The following is a 12,975-nucleotide window of genomic DNA, read 5'->3' on the forward strand; positions in this document are numbered from 1 at the left end:
AATCTGGCAAAAACATTGCTGTTAAAGCACAATGACTATAAAGATGGATACTGGAAAAAAGGAATTATGATCATTATAATTATATAATTTATATAATTATATAATTATTATGGGAGTGATGTGAAAAGTGTTTATGGAAGTTTGAGGAAAGGAGCATCAATCAGGAGATATTAATATGGCATCGTAATCAAGTAACATTAACGTTAGTGAAATATTGAGACAACAGTCCAACTGGTGAGCCAACTGTCAATCAACACCCACAAGGCAGACATCAAAGCTACTATAAATCTTCAAATCTTATTAATGGAGCAATAATTTCCAAAATGACCACCCTTCACACTTATAAGAGGGCTTGAATTTACAGAGTGAGACAATAATGACTCATTGAAAACAATGATTGACTCAGTATTTCTAGACAGAAGTTGAGGCTTCTTGTATGGGAGTCAGGCATTTTAAGGTACTTCAGACTCCAGACTTTGGAGCTGCTGGTTGACTCAAACCCGACTCTCCTGAGTAACTGGGCTAAAAAGGAATAGTAATGTAAACTGTCAGGATCAGGGGGCTGCTGTCCCACTGGGGCCACCATGGTTGATATATACACACTCATGGGACTGTAAGGTGTCTGGATAAAAGCCTGCATTAAATCAAATATTTGGGAGGAGTCTCTGCTCTGCCTCACCTCTGGCTCCACTCTGCTGTAACACGATTAACATTCAGGCTGATAAATCATCTGTCAGACAAAGTTAAAAAAGGCATTAGATACAGACACAGACACAGACACACACACACACAAACGAGGATGTTTAATTGGTTAAATTGATAAAGTGTGGTCAGAAAAGTGTGTGTGTGTGTGTTTGTGGTAGAATTAAACGGTGGAAAATGAATAACAAGGAAGAAAGTAAAATGAACAAGTTGACAAAATTAAAGAGGAAAAAAAGATAAATGAAGAAATGAAAGACTTCAAAGCAAAGAGAGAAACAAGAATTAATAGAATGAAAATAAGAAAAAAGGTTAAAAATACAAAACAAACAATAAGCTCATCAAAGAAGTTGGAGAGAAGAAACAGACAATCCTTCCTGCCAAACCGTTCTAACTAATTACAAAGAGGAAGAAATGAAAAAAAATTAAAAATTAACAGAAAGACAAAAGACAGCAAGTGATCATTAGGTTCTTTTTGTACGAAAATGTTTGATCTTCTCTTCAAACCGATGAGCAACAACAACAACACTGCTGATCGGCCATTTTTGTTTGTTCAGACCTTCAGTGTGGGGTCGGCTGTCTGAGGAGACAGAAGTCAAAGGTCGAACCAAAAGAAAACTCCTCTGACCTTCTGCTCAATGGATTCTGCTGTTGTCAGACACAACTGGTGTCTTCCCTCCAGCCTGATCAGCATCGACCTCAAACACCTCCAAGTCGACGCTGATACGCCATTTAAATCCGCTCGACAATGAAGACCTGTGGTGAGTGGACGGTAGAGCATTGACAGGAACTGAGGGGGAGAGAGGGAGAGAGAGAGAGGAGGGATGACAGATTGGACCAAAACAACCACACAGAGACTCTTTAGAAGAAGTGGTCACAAACGAATTCTGGAGCGGTTCGTTTGCAGTGGGAACGTGATCCGACCTCCATCTGACATGACTACAAGGCTGCAGGTTTGAGCTCAACGACTCCAGTATGCAGGAGCACTTAAGCTAAATGTCCAGACTTCACCACACTCACCACATCATATAGTAGTCTACTCTATTGTCTGTGACTGTCTTCATGCACATCACCGTGAGCTGAAAGTTGAAAGTGGATATCTGACACATTTACAGTCTTTTTAGCATCAAATTCCCTCTTTGTGTTTCCTCGGACAGTGTTTCCCTGTTGAGCTGCAGGTGGAAGTATAGTAACAAAAAGAGGAACTTTGGCACTAAAAAGACTGTAACGTTGAAAGATATCTACTTGATTTGACTCATTTGGATGCTGAAGCTTCATATTAGCTTCAGATAAACTTTGAAATACATTTTTTTGCACAGAAGGAGGACTGTGGATTTTGTCCCCCATCACTTCCATTGTAAGGTCATTATGAAGGGATCTTCTAATGTCAGCTTGGTCGCCAAAATAAAACGTTGACATTATACGTTTCTACAAACCACAGAAATGTTGAATATGTACGTTTCAACATGTGAAATACGTATCATATCAACATTTCTACAAACGTATCATATTAACATTTCTATCCGTTGAATAATGATGTTTTATGATGTGACAATGCTGTGGTTAAGGTCTGGTTAGGTTTAGGCATAAAGACCACTTGGTTAGGGTTAGGGGAAAGATCATGGTTTGGGTTAAAATAAAAATAAGAAATAAAATAAAAACGGTTGATGTCTCATTAAAAAAAGACGTTTTTCTCGCCAGAAAAACGGCTGCAGATGTCCTGACGTCTCGCTAAAAACACCTGCTTTTGACTGTTGAAACGGGAAGCGGACATTGGTTTCAGTTTCGAGGTGGTCTAGGACCGTGTTCTCTGCTGATTTCCAACATGCTGCCAAGAAACTTACTAACCATCCACCTGCCCCTCCTCCTACTATATAGGAAAGATCAACTCATATAGATCACATGTGAACTACGTCACATTTAGAAATGTTGAGATGATACGTTTTGTTGAAATGTTAATATGCTACGTATTTCACGTGTTGAAACGTAAATATTCAATGTTTCTGTGGTTTGCAGAAACGTACAATGCCAACGTTTTATTCTGGCGACCAGGCTGTCTAAAGTGACTTAGTTCACATAAGATCTATATGAGCTGACTTTCTTAACAGGAGGAGGAGCAGTTGGTGGACGGTTAGTAAGTGTGTTGGAAGAAAGTTGGAAATTAGCAGAGAGCACAGTTCGAGACCAGTGCCCGTTTCAACCGACAAAACCGGGTGTTTTTAGTGAGACGTCGGGACATTTGCATCTGTTTTTATTTAATTTTTATATTCTAACCAGACCTTAACCACAGCTTTGTCACATCATAAAACATCATTATTCAACTGATTATAGCCAACATTGAAACGTAGACATTTAACGAATCCATGGTTTGCAGAAAAGTACAATGCCAACGTTTTATTCTGGCGATTGGGTTTCTACTGCAGTGGTGGACTCAGGCTGTCTTTGGGGCAGTGGTGAAAAAATACAAATGGCACCTGATACATTCAATGGACCCCATCAGCACAAAACAATGATGCATGTTTGGTAAAAAAAAAAAAAAAAAAAAAGGCTACATAATCATATAAGATTAATATTTTAAAGGGTGATTCAGAATATAAGGAAACAACACCTCTATTAAAAATGATTTACTTTTTACACATTTCTTTTAAAAAGTCGTAGTAGTGACAAACATCCTTGAAAGACTGCAGCTCTGTCATTTGTCAGGCCTTTCTGGTTACTTGGGTTGTTAAGGCATACAGCGCTAGAAGTGCTCTACCTACCTTTGTCATGTATGTTTTTACTATGACAGAGGAAGTTATACTTTCACTCCTCTCCATTTGTTTCTCTGTTAGCAGGATTACTCAAAAGGTTATCTTGCAGATTTCTTAACAGTTTCATGGATCAATTTTTAAAACTTTTTAACATACATAGGCAGAGGTATAAGTCGGGCATCCCATCTGATTGCTAAGGGCCGATGCAAACATACCTTTATCTCTCATCTCCTCCTTTGCTGCCTCTAGCTGCATTTTTTCAGATTCCTTTGTAGTGTCTTCAATTTTCTGTCTCTTCTTGGCATTCTGTAATCATAGGGCAACACAATGCTAATCTCTCTCTTTACAAGTGCAAGTTAATCCAAGCTAAAGGGTTGTAAATGCATTTTGAATAAAGAATACTCTAATGATTTTCTTAAAGGTTTCACTACACCACCAGGTTGATTTCCAATTTGTACCTAATATTTTGTATAGAGTTGACTGCGTATGTATCTAGCTAGCTGGCTAGGTAGCTACTATGATTCTAGCATATTGTTAGACATGTTATAGAGCTTTTGACAGGCCTAAACATAAAAACCAACCTAGAAAACACAGTCTACATAAATTCGACATGCTTCCTTATTAAAAATTGAATCCATACATCTGTTTTAATTGCAAAATGTGAATGTGACATACCTCACAAATTGTAATAGTATCAAGGTTACAGCTTAGACTGCGCTGAACCAAACAGTCTAAAGGGGAGTTACTGAGCAAACTAGAAATGCATCCATACTGAAGACATCCTTTAAGCGACATTAGACAAATGACTACCACATCATAAAAGCAGAAAAAGTGTTTTAGTATTATCAAAATTGATATAAATGAGGTGCAATTTTAAAAGTTCAAATTTAGACAGCAACATTTTTCACAATCATGACGTGAAGATTATGATCATGTGAATAATTTGTACGTTTTGTGAGAGTGGAGATCCTCCGCTTGATGCAGCAAAACTTATCTGATGTTTCTGAGAACTGTCACTTCTTAAATGCAGAAAGCTAAAAAAAAAAAGAGAGTGAAAGAATTTCCTTGCAGTCGACGATGAAAACCACAGATCTCAAAAGTGGAAACTACAAAGTGCACTTTCTCGCTGAGGGCCTTGTGGGGGTTTTTAACAGGTCTGATCAGGTCACCGAACTCACTCAACAGGCAGACGACCGGGTCAACTTTCAGTTCAGGTGAGAGAAAGAAAAACAAGCAGAGTTGCAGCTTCTGCGACTTCTTCATCGACGGGCGGCGTTCTGCTTTTTTCACATGGACTCTGCTGACACATGCAGCTCCTGAAAGCCAATAAAGATACACTGATGGGGTCAATCATACACTCACTCAATGCATTCCTTCCTTCCCCCCGAGCTTCTGTCTTTCTTTCATTTCTTTTCTTCTTATGGGAGAAGAAGGAGGAGGAGGAGGAGGAGGAGGAGGAAGGGTGTGCTGCTGGAGCTTGAGAAAACAAAAACCTGAGAAGAAAAAAAAAACAGAGAAAGAGGAGAAGTAAGAAAGAAAGAGAGGAGAAGAAGAAGAAGAAAGAGGCAAGGAAGGGCAGAAGTTAAAGTAAATGGCGTCTTTTTTTTTTTTGGACCGCCACAAGTGGATGGCGTGACAGGTAGCTTTCATCATGGGTCGCGCTGTCATTCAGTATGATTAATGGGCCGCTCAGGGACGACCGGCGCACTCTGAATGAGAAATATGACTACTATCTGCTAATTTGTTTAGCATTGAGCTACTTAGAGAGGGGCTGTGTGTGTGTGTGTGTATGTGTGTGTGTGTGTGTGTGTGTGTGTGTGTGTGTGTGTGTGTGTGTGTGTGTGTGTGAAAGCCCCATCCTTCCTTGAAAAAACATCAGATGCAATAGATGTATGAGCTGACGACTGTGACAGGCATTTAAAAGATTTTTGATTGACACTCTGTCAATTTAGAAAGGTCCAGACAGGCATTGGGGGGGGGGGGTTATATTGTGTGTGTGTGTGTGTGTGTGTGTGTGTGTGTGTGTGTGTGTGTGTGTGTGTGCCCCACGGCTGGCACTTCATCACCAGTTGGGTTTCTAAAACTGTCAATCATTCTAACAATGAGCACCAGGGTGCCGTCCCCCTACTGGTGTGTGTGTCTCTCTCTCTCTCTCTCTCTCTCACACACACACATGCACACACACACACACACACACACACACACACACACACACACACACACACTCACTCAAAGCTGCAGCGTCTCTTCCTGTCGTATTGTTGAGTCCCAGTAATTATCTGAAAATGACACCAGTCCCATTCAATCTAACACCTCTATGTGTGTGTGTGTGTGTGTGTGTGTGTGAGAGAGAGAGAGAAAACTCAAGAAAGAAAGAGTGAGAGTAGGTATTTTATCATTGTTGGTGGATTTGGATTGGTTATCATTGTAGCCATGACGGCCTGACTTTAAGAAATTAGTAACTTTAACCCACCACATGTTTCTCTAATTTTAACAAAGTGATCATTTTAACCCAAACCTAACCAGACCTGAACCACAGTGTTGTCACGTCATAAAACATCATCATAGTTTAACAGTGATGTGTGACGGTTTTATAAAACACAGACAGATGATGTTGTCCTGCAGATTACTGCTGATAGAGACGCCAGATTAGAAAACGCTGCTATGTGTCGTTCTGGAGTCACATGACGTATTTGGCTGTTGAATTGGGAGGATTTGTTGAATATTTCTCAACACAGAGAACAATACAGGATAATTTAACAGTACTGCACAGTTATGTCATAACCTTCATTTAGAAAAGTGTTAACTTTGTTTCTCAATAAGTGTCTTACTTGAACACAGGAGATAGCGGTTCCTCTCCTGTCTTAACCACAGAAAACACTCACATGGGTCATTTTGCAGGGCACAAACAAACTACAGTAATCAGTCTCTTCATGATGAAGGAACATGTCGCCCAGTGCAGCGCTGTGACTCAGGAGGTCTACGGCACAGAGGAATAAGATATATCAGACTCTGATACACACACAATACTTGTTAGCAGATCAGTGTTGGTTTGGCTCCAAACTTGAGATTTGTTGACAGTAAGAAAAACAGAGAAAATCACCAGAACGATGGTGAAGGTGGTGAAGGTGATGTGGTGACGTCCAATCGTAGGTCCGAAACATACAGTTGCGATGATATTTAAAGCACAGCATCCAGGGACTGAACAACTCGAGGAACGCGGGCAGAAACATCATTGGTCAAAGATGGTGACTTAAGAATTGCAAATGTAAAAATGAGTTTTTGACAGCATGTGGAAGCAGAAGTGATGGAGAGAAATAGAACAGGAGGAAAAAGCAAACATTCACTGATAGAGGAATAAAAGCAGAACATGAGGGAGGAAAGCTTCATGTGCAGACACATACAAACCCACCCACTGCGGCTGAGATACATACATGCTCTCCTATCCTACTAAACACACAAACAGCCCCTAAACTCCTTTCTTTTTTTTTTTTTCTTTTTTTTTTACAAAAGACACCTCCGAGGTGGAGCAGCCTGGATGATACAGCCAAGATGACACAGCCTTAAAAACACCTCCAGACAGACAGATAGGCAGGCAGGCAGGCAGACAGAGCCGGGCGGGTCTTTGAAGCGGAGGCGAGGTGAGCCGGGGATCACGGAGATTGATGCAGCGACACGCAGCTTTTGAAACCAAACCCAAAGTTGTGACAAGTAGTGATTAGCAGCGTTTGTGTCTTTAAGCTCCACCCTCCGTCTTTCTCCGAGAAAGCACACCTCCACCCTTTTTTTTTTTCCATTTGCAGAGTGTTTGTGAATCAACACAAGTCAGGGTCTGTGTGACTGTGTGGGCGATGTGTATTAACTACTGTTTGTGTGCAGGTGTGACAAGACAAGACCTCCCATTAGGAAAGCGACTTCTAAGTGAGTTTTAAAGAGATTTAAAGGGGTCATATTCTGCTTTTTGTGGTTTGTGTTATTTATTTATATCCTGTCGGATGTTAAACATGGTCAAAATTCCAAAAATTGAGGTGTACGTATGTAGAAATGCTACCTGCAAGTCAAAAATCAGGGCTTCAACCTGCTCTGAACGCTTCATTTTAAAGTTACCTCTACTTCCTCATCAAAATGACGTCAGATTGTTCGCACATTCTCACAAATGGCCGTCCGTACTGTAGTCTTTGTTGTTAAGGTTGTTCCGCGGGTTCTGCGTATTTCTGATCGGATTCAGGCTTGAACCAATCAGCAGCTACCACGACTTGAGGCTGAAGTACCTTAAAGTGTCACAGACGGCCGCTAGACGCTCCAACTGACTCTCATTCAAAAAGTGTCAACTTGACTTTAGAAATACTACATCAATCATTGTTTTCAGTGAGTCATTCTGGTCTCAATTTCTAAATTCAGGCCCTCTAATAAGTGTGCTGCTGGTCATTTTGGAAATTATTGCTCTGTTAATAAGATTTAAAGACTTATAGTAGCTTTGATGTCTGCCGTGTGGGCGTTGATTGACAGTTGGCTCACCTGCTGCTCAGGGACTCACACTGAGTCGTAGTATTGTCGTAGTATTTCACTAAGTTTAATGTTACTTGATTACGATACCATATTAACAAAACCTTATTATCATGGTGTGGGAAACAGAAATAAGCAAAATAAATAAAAGTAAATATCATGTACAGAAATTAGAAGTTCAGTCAACAATAAAATGAGAAGAAAACATGTTAAAGTTGGAGAAGATTTTTCTAATTAAACAAGCACTCCATCAATCTTATTTATGATCAAAAAACTTCTTCCGAAATACCTTTTAATGCATTAAAGGACGCTTTCACAGTTTATCAAGTCTGTCTTTAAACAACAGCCAGGAGCCCAAATGAACAGTGAAACATGTTTTTCTTGCTGTAAGGGAAACGCTGGCCGGGGAAACACAAAGAGGGATTTTGGTGCTAAAAAGACTGTAAATGATCTTTTAATATCCAGTATGAACAGTAGGAATGATCACAGTGAGGAAAACCTCTTTCACTGTTCATATGGACACCTGACTGCTGTTTGAGGACAGAATTGAAAAACTGTGAACCCATCATTTAAATACTTTGTCATCAGTTCATTCTGCAAATATTGTTTCCCTTCAACATTATCTTGGAAGAGCACTCACTGTCAGTGTATGTAGCACTGCCAAGAAAAATCATGATTGGTTGCTTGATGATCAAAAATACCTTTAGCTATAGATTCTTCTTCTTCTCTCTCTCTCTCTTTCAAAGACCCAGGAGGAGCTCAGTGACCCCAGCTAACGTTAGCGGTTGTCCAGCTGGCAGCCTCGGGCGGCTTCCAGCCGTACGGTTGACTGGAGGGCTGAACCCACCACACCGCTGGGCTCTAATCCTGTTAAGAAGGAAAGAGACAATTACTCTGCTTTGCTTCGGTTCAGCGCTTAGATCCGCTCCCGCCGAGGGCTCAGAGCAAAAACAGTCACCTCCACTGCCAAACGACGGCAGGAGAGTACGCTGTAGAAACATGCTTCGTTTAAACTGCTACAGGTGTCGTGTGTTGACCTTTTATACCTTTTTTTGACGTCACAATGTGATTTACAGTTTATAATTTGTTATATTTCATACATCAGTGTGCTTCAAAAACATTGTTCAAAGATGAGGAGTGTTGTTACGTATATGCATGCCAAGGCTATGAAATCAGCATATTACAACAATAATGCCTCAAAACCACAAATTTTATGCAACCACTAAGTTACATAGTGTGTCCAAAAACACTCCCTCATTCACTATTTCCCACATATTAGACAGTCTAGTTTACTCTATTGTCTGTGACTGTCTTGATCCGTATCATCATGAGATCAACTTAAGGTGTGATTACAGCCTCCAGCTTTGGAAAACAGCTAAAGCTCCAGATTTTGAAAGATTGGGTAAATGCAATGATAGAGATTACGTCCTCTCAGTGTATGCTTAAAGGATAGGCTCACATTTTTCCAGTGTATCTTAAAACAGCAGTCACGTGTCCATATGAAGAGTGAAAGAGGTTTTCCTCGCTGTAATCATTCCTCCTGTTCACACTGGATATTAAAGATCCTTCAAATGTGCTTTCAATGGAAGTGATGGAGGCCAAAATCCACACAGTCATTTAAAAGTAGATGTGAAGCTTATATGAGTCTTCATCAGTCTGAGTTAGTCATATCAAGTGGATATCTGACACATTTACAGTCTTTTTAGCATCAAATTCCCTCTTTGTGTTTCCTCGGACAGTGTTTCCCTGTTGAGCTGCAGGTGGAAGTATAGTAACAAAAAGAGGAACTTTGGCACTAAAAAGACTGTAACGTTGAAAGATATCTACTTGATTTGACTCATTTGGACGCTGAAGCTTCATATTAGCTTCAGATAAACTTTGAAATACATTTTTGCACAGAAGGAGGACTGTGGATTTTGTCCCCCATCACTTCCGTTGTAAGGTCATTATGAAGGGATCTTCTAATGGTCAGTATGAAAAGGAGGAATGATTACAGCAAGGAAAACATGTGTCACTGTTGCATGTTGTTGCAGGATTTTCTAACTCTAGATGCATCATGATTCCATACTAGCCTATGTAGTTCATTCATACTGGAAAAGTGACTAAAGTATATAATACTTTACACTACTCATTACTGAAAAACAGCACAACACTGCCAGACACCTTTCTGCCCTGAGAAGGTTTATTTCAGTTGTAAAACATAAATAACCGGCTCATGAACTGGACACAGAACAGAAGTTGAACCATCCATCTTTCCATTTATACTGTACGTACATTAAGTTCAGTTATTGTTCATGTAACCTGCTGTGTATCAAACCCTCTCTCCCTCTCTGCCCAGGGCCTTTGTGAATGTGATATGATAATAACAGCTCGTCGCTGAAACAGGTCTGATTACACAAACTGAAGATTAATGTGAGCTGACATAATAACAGCAGTGAGGTTACGTCTTCTGATGAAGAAGAGAGGGACCAGACTGCCTCAGGCACCGTGGTGTCAACTCAGTGAGTGTGTGTGGTCCTGTTATCTCCATCTTTGTGAGGACCAGGTTCAGTTTTAGACATTGAACGTGAAGATGGGTGGAAAGTGAGGACATTTTTAGGTGTGGATAATTTGGGACGTTTTTGGAAGTTGAAGACATTTTGGACGGCGACAACATTTATAGGAAAGCAAAGACAGTTTTGAAAAGTGAAGACATATTAGGGATATTTTTAGGAAATGAGAACATTTTAGAAAATTAACCCTTACTTCTTTTTATGTCAACGAGGGTCCTCACAAGTATGGAGATAGAACACTTATGCACACACACTGAACACATACAGTACGACTCAGTGTTTTACAGTAGACACACACACACACACACAGTAGACTGAACACCTGACATGAAACTTGAAGCTCATCCTCCTTCTGCTCTGTGTTTCTCTTTACCTCTGTGTAACCCCCTCACCACCACCACACACACACTCACACACACACACACACACACACCTTCACACGCTAATGACACTAATTACAAGCAATTACTCGACATATCTTGTGCTGCTGCCCTCCGGCTGTGTTTGAAGTGCGTCGATTCAGAGGAAGGTACAGTGACCTGTGCTGAAGGCCTCACACTGAGTCTGTGTACTTTTTGACTTAAAGGACCATTACACTGCTGTAGTTGTGTGTTTTAGTTCATATAATCATCAAATGTATCACTTTTTTTGCATTAAAAGTAACGCATTTGATCATTTTTCAGCTACTTTTATACTATTATGTAAACCAAATAATAATAATGATTTTAAAAAGACTTTCCTGCTTTCTCAAAAACATGGAATCAATCAGAATGATGCCAGAAATATCTTCATGTCTTGCTGTCTAATACTAAACAATTACACTCAGCAAAATGTCCCATCAGCAATGTTCTTACATCTCTGGAACACTAACGATCTCCTCTGTCCATTCATATATTCAGATTTGTGCTGGATTGAAAAGTATTGCACATACAGACAAAAAATTACAACATTTACATTTTTGGTTGTTTTTTTTGTTTGTTTGTTTTTTACTTTTGCATAAAAAGTCTCTTAGAGTATGTGTACTAGTGGTATACTGTAGTATACTTACATATATACTGTGGTAGCATTGTAAAAAAATATTTAATTTATTATTTTAAAAAAGAGCAAAAACATCCCAGAGTTCAAAGGGGTTTAAACTAATGAAAAAAGTGTCTTAAAAAACATTTTAAACAAGAAGAGTGTATCTCTCCTCCAGGTCTGTACAGCTCAGTTTATTGAGGACACAACTCAGGGTCCATAGCACAATAAAATACAAAGAAAAAAACAAATAAATAAATAAACAATCTTTAAAAAAGAAAAAAACAAACACAACAACAAAAACAAAAGGCATTCCACAATGATCAGACATTTGCATTTAGGCTAGAACGCCAATGGTTCCACATTCTAGACAAGAACCTGACAGAACTCAGTTCACGGTTGGTTAAAGCTGAAATAATACTGTTAACAGAATCAGATCATCTGCACAAACATCTAAACATAGCACAAAAAGTAAGGAAATTTGTGTTTGCTAGATTGTTTCTTTGTTGGCAATAAATACCGAACATGCATTTGCTACTTTATATACAGTTAGTTAGTTTAGTCCAGTGGTTCCCAACCTAGGGGTCGGGCCCCTCCAAAGGGTCAGCAGATAAATCTGAGGGGTCGTGAGATGATTAATGGGAGAGGAAAGAAGAAAAAACAAAGTTCTGATACACAAATCTGTTTTCAGTTTTTAGACTTTTTCTCTAATCTTTGATTTTTGCTGAAATATTGGATCATTTGAACATTTATTGAAATGAAAGCATGTGAGAAGTTTAGAGGGAAAAATCACTATTTGGTGGAGCTGTTAACAACTCATAGACATGTGAAATGTGACCCCGACTACACACTGCTTTTTGTAAGACGTCAAAAGCCAAAAAGGTTGGAAACCTTTGTGGGATGAGCAGCAGAGCTGAATATGTGGGTTGCACCCATGAAAAATTTGTCAAAACGTCTCTGCCAATGCCAAACAGCTTACTCTGCCATTGACTCTTGTTTGGTGTTTGGTGGATTGGATGATTGAAGTTTGAAGAAACAAGACATATTGGCAATTTAACAGTTTATTCATTTAACAAACAGGAGCCCCAGTAGCATGTGGAAGAACCACACACAGCCACAACAGCCTGGCACCTCCTCCTCATGCTGGACACCAGCCTGGTCACACACTGGTCACATTCTTCAACCAGCATTTGTCAGTTTGTGGAATTTATCAGAGACTACCTCCAGAATTTGGGAGTGTAGAGGATGGAACGGCCTGCCAGCAGTCCTGACCTCAACCCCATTGAACACTTGTGGGATCAGCTTGGCAGTGCTGTTCGTGCCAGAGTGACCAACACAACCATGTTGGCTGACTTGCGACAAATGCTGGTTGAAATTAAAGTTAAAAATATATTGTGGAAAGTGAAGGAATTAGTAGGCATTTGTACTCTGGTCTATAAAATGTCAGAAAA

General features: G+C 39.7%; 2 long non-coding RNA genes across 2 annotated transcripts in view; one reads left to right on the forward strand and one right to left on the reverse strand.

The window, feature by feature from the left end:
* LOC121911249 overlaps positions 1 to 4,761 on the reverse strand; it is a 4,816-nt gene extending 55 nt beyond the window's left edge. The window contains exons 1-4 of the long non-coding RNA XR_006099796.1: positions 4,628 to 4,761; positions 3,665 to 3,755; positions 1,328 to 1,489; positions 1 to 730 (exon numbers count right to left, since the gene is read on the reverse strand). The exon at positions 1 to 730 is cut by the window's left edge and continues 55 nt beyond it. This is a non-coding gene — a long non-coding RNA (uncharacterized LOC121911249). The remainder of the gene's footprint in view (positions 731 to 1,327; positions 1,490 to 3,664; positions 3,756 to 4,627) is intronic.
* A 2,208-nt stretch (positions 4,762 to 6,969) lies between these two features.
* LOC121911251 lies at positions 6,970 to 10,915 on the forward strand. Its single transcript, XR_006099797.1, has 4 exons — positions 6,970 to 7,090; positions 7,329 to 7,370; positions 8,702 to 8,977; positions 10,294 to 10,915. It is a non-coding gene; the product is annotated as an uncharacterized LOC121911251 (long non-coding RNA).
* The last annotated feature ends 2,060 nt before the right edge of the window (positions 10,916 to 12,975 follow it).

Source organism: Thunnus maccoyii, chromosome 14, assembly GCF_910596095.1.
Source record: "Thunnus maccoyii chromosome 14, fThuMac1.1, whole genome shotgun sequence".
Taxonomy (NCBI): Eukaryota; Metazoa; Chordata; class Actinopteri; order Scombriformes; family Scombridae; genus Thunnus; species Thunnus maccoyii.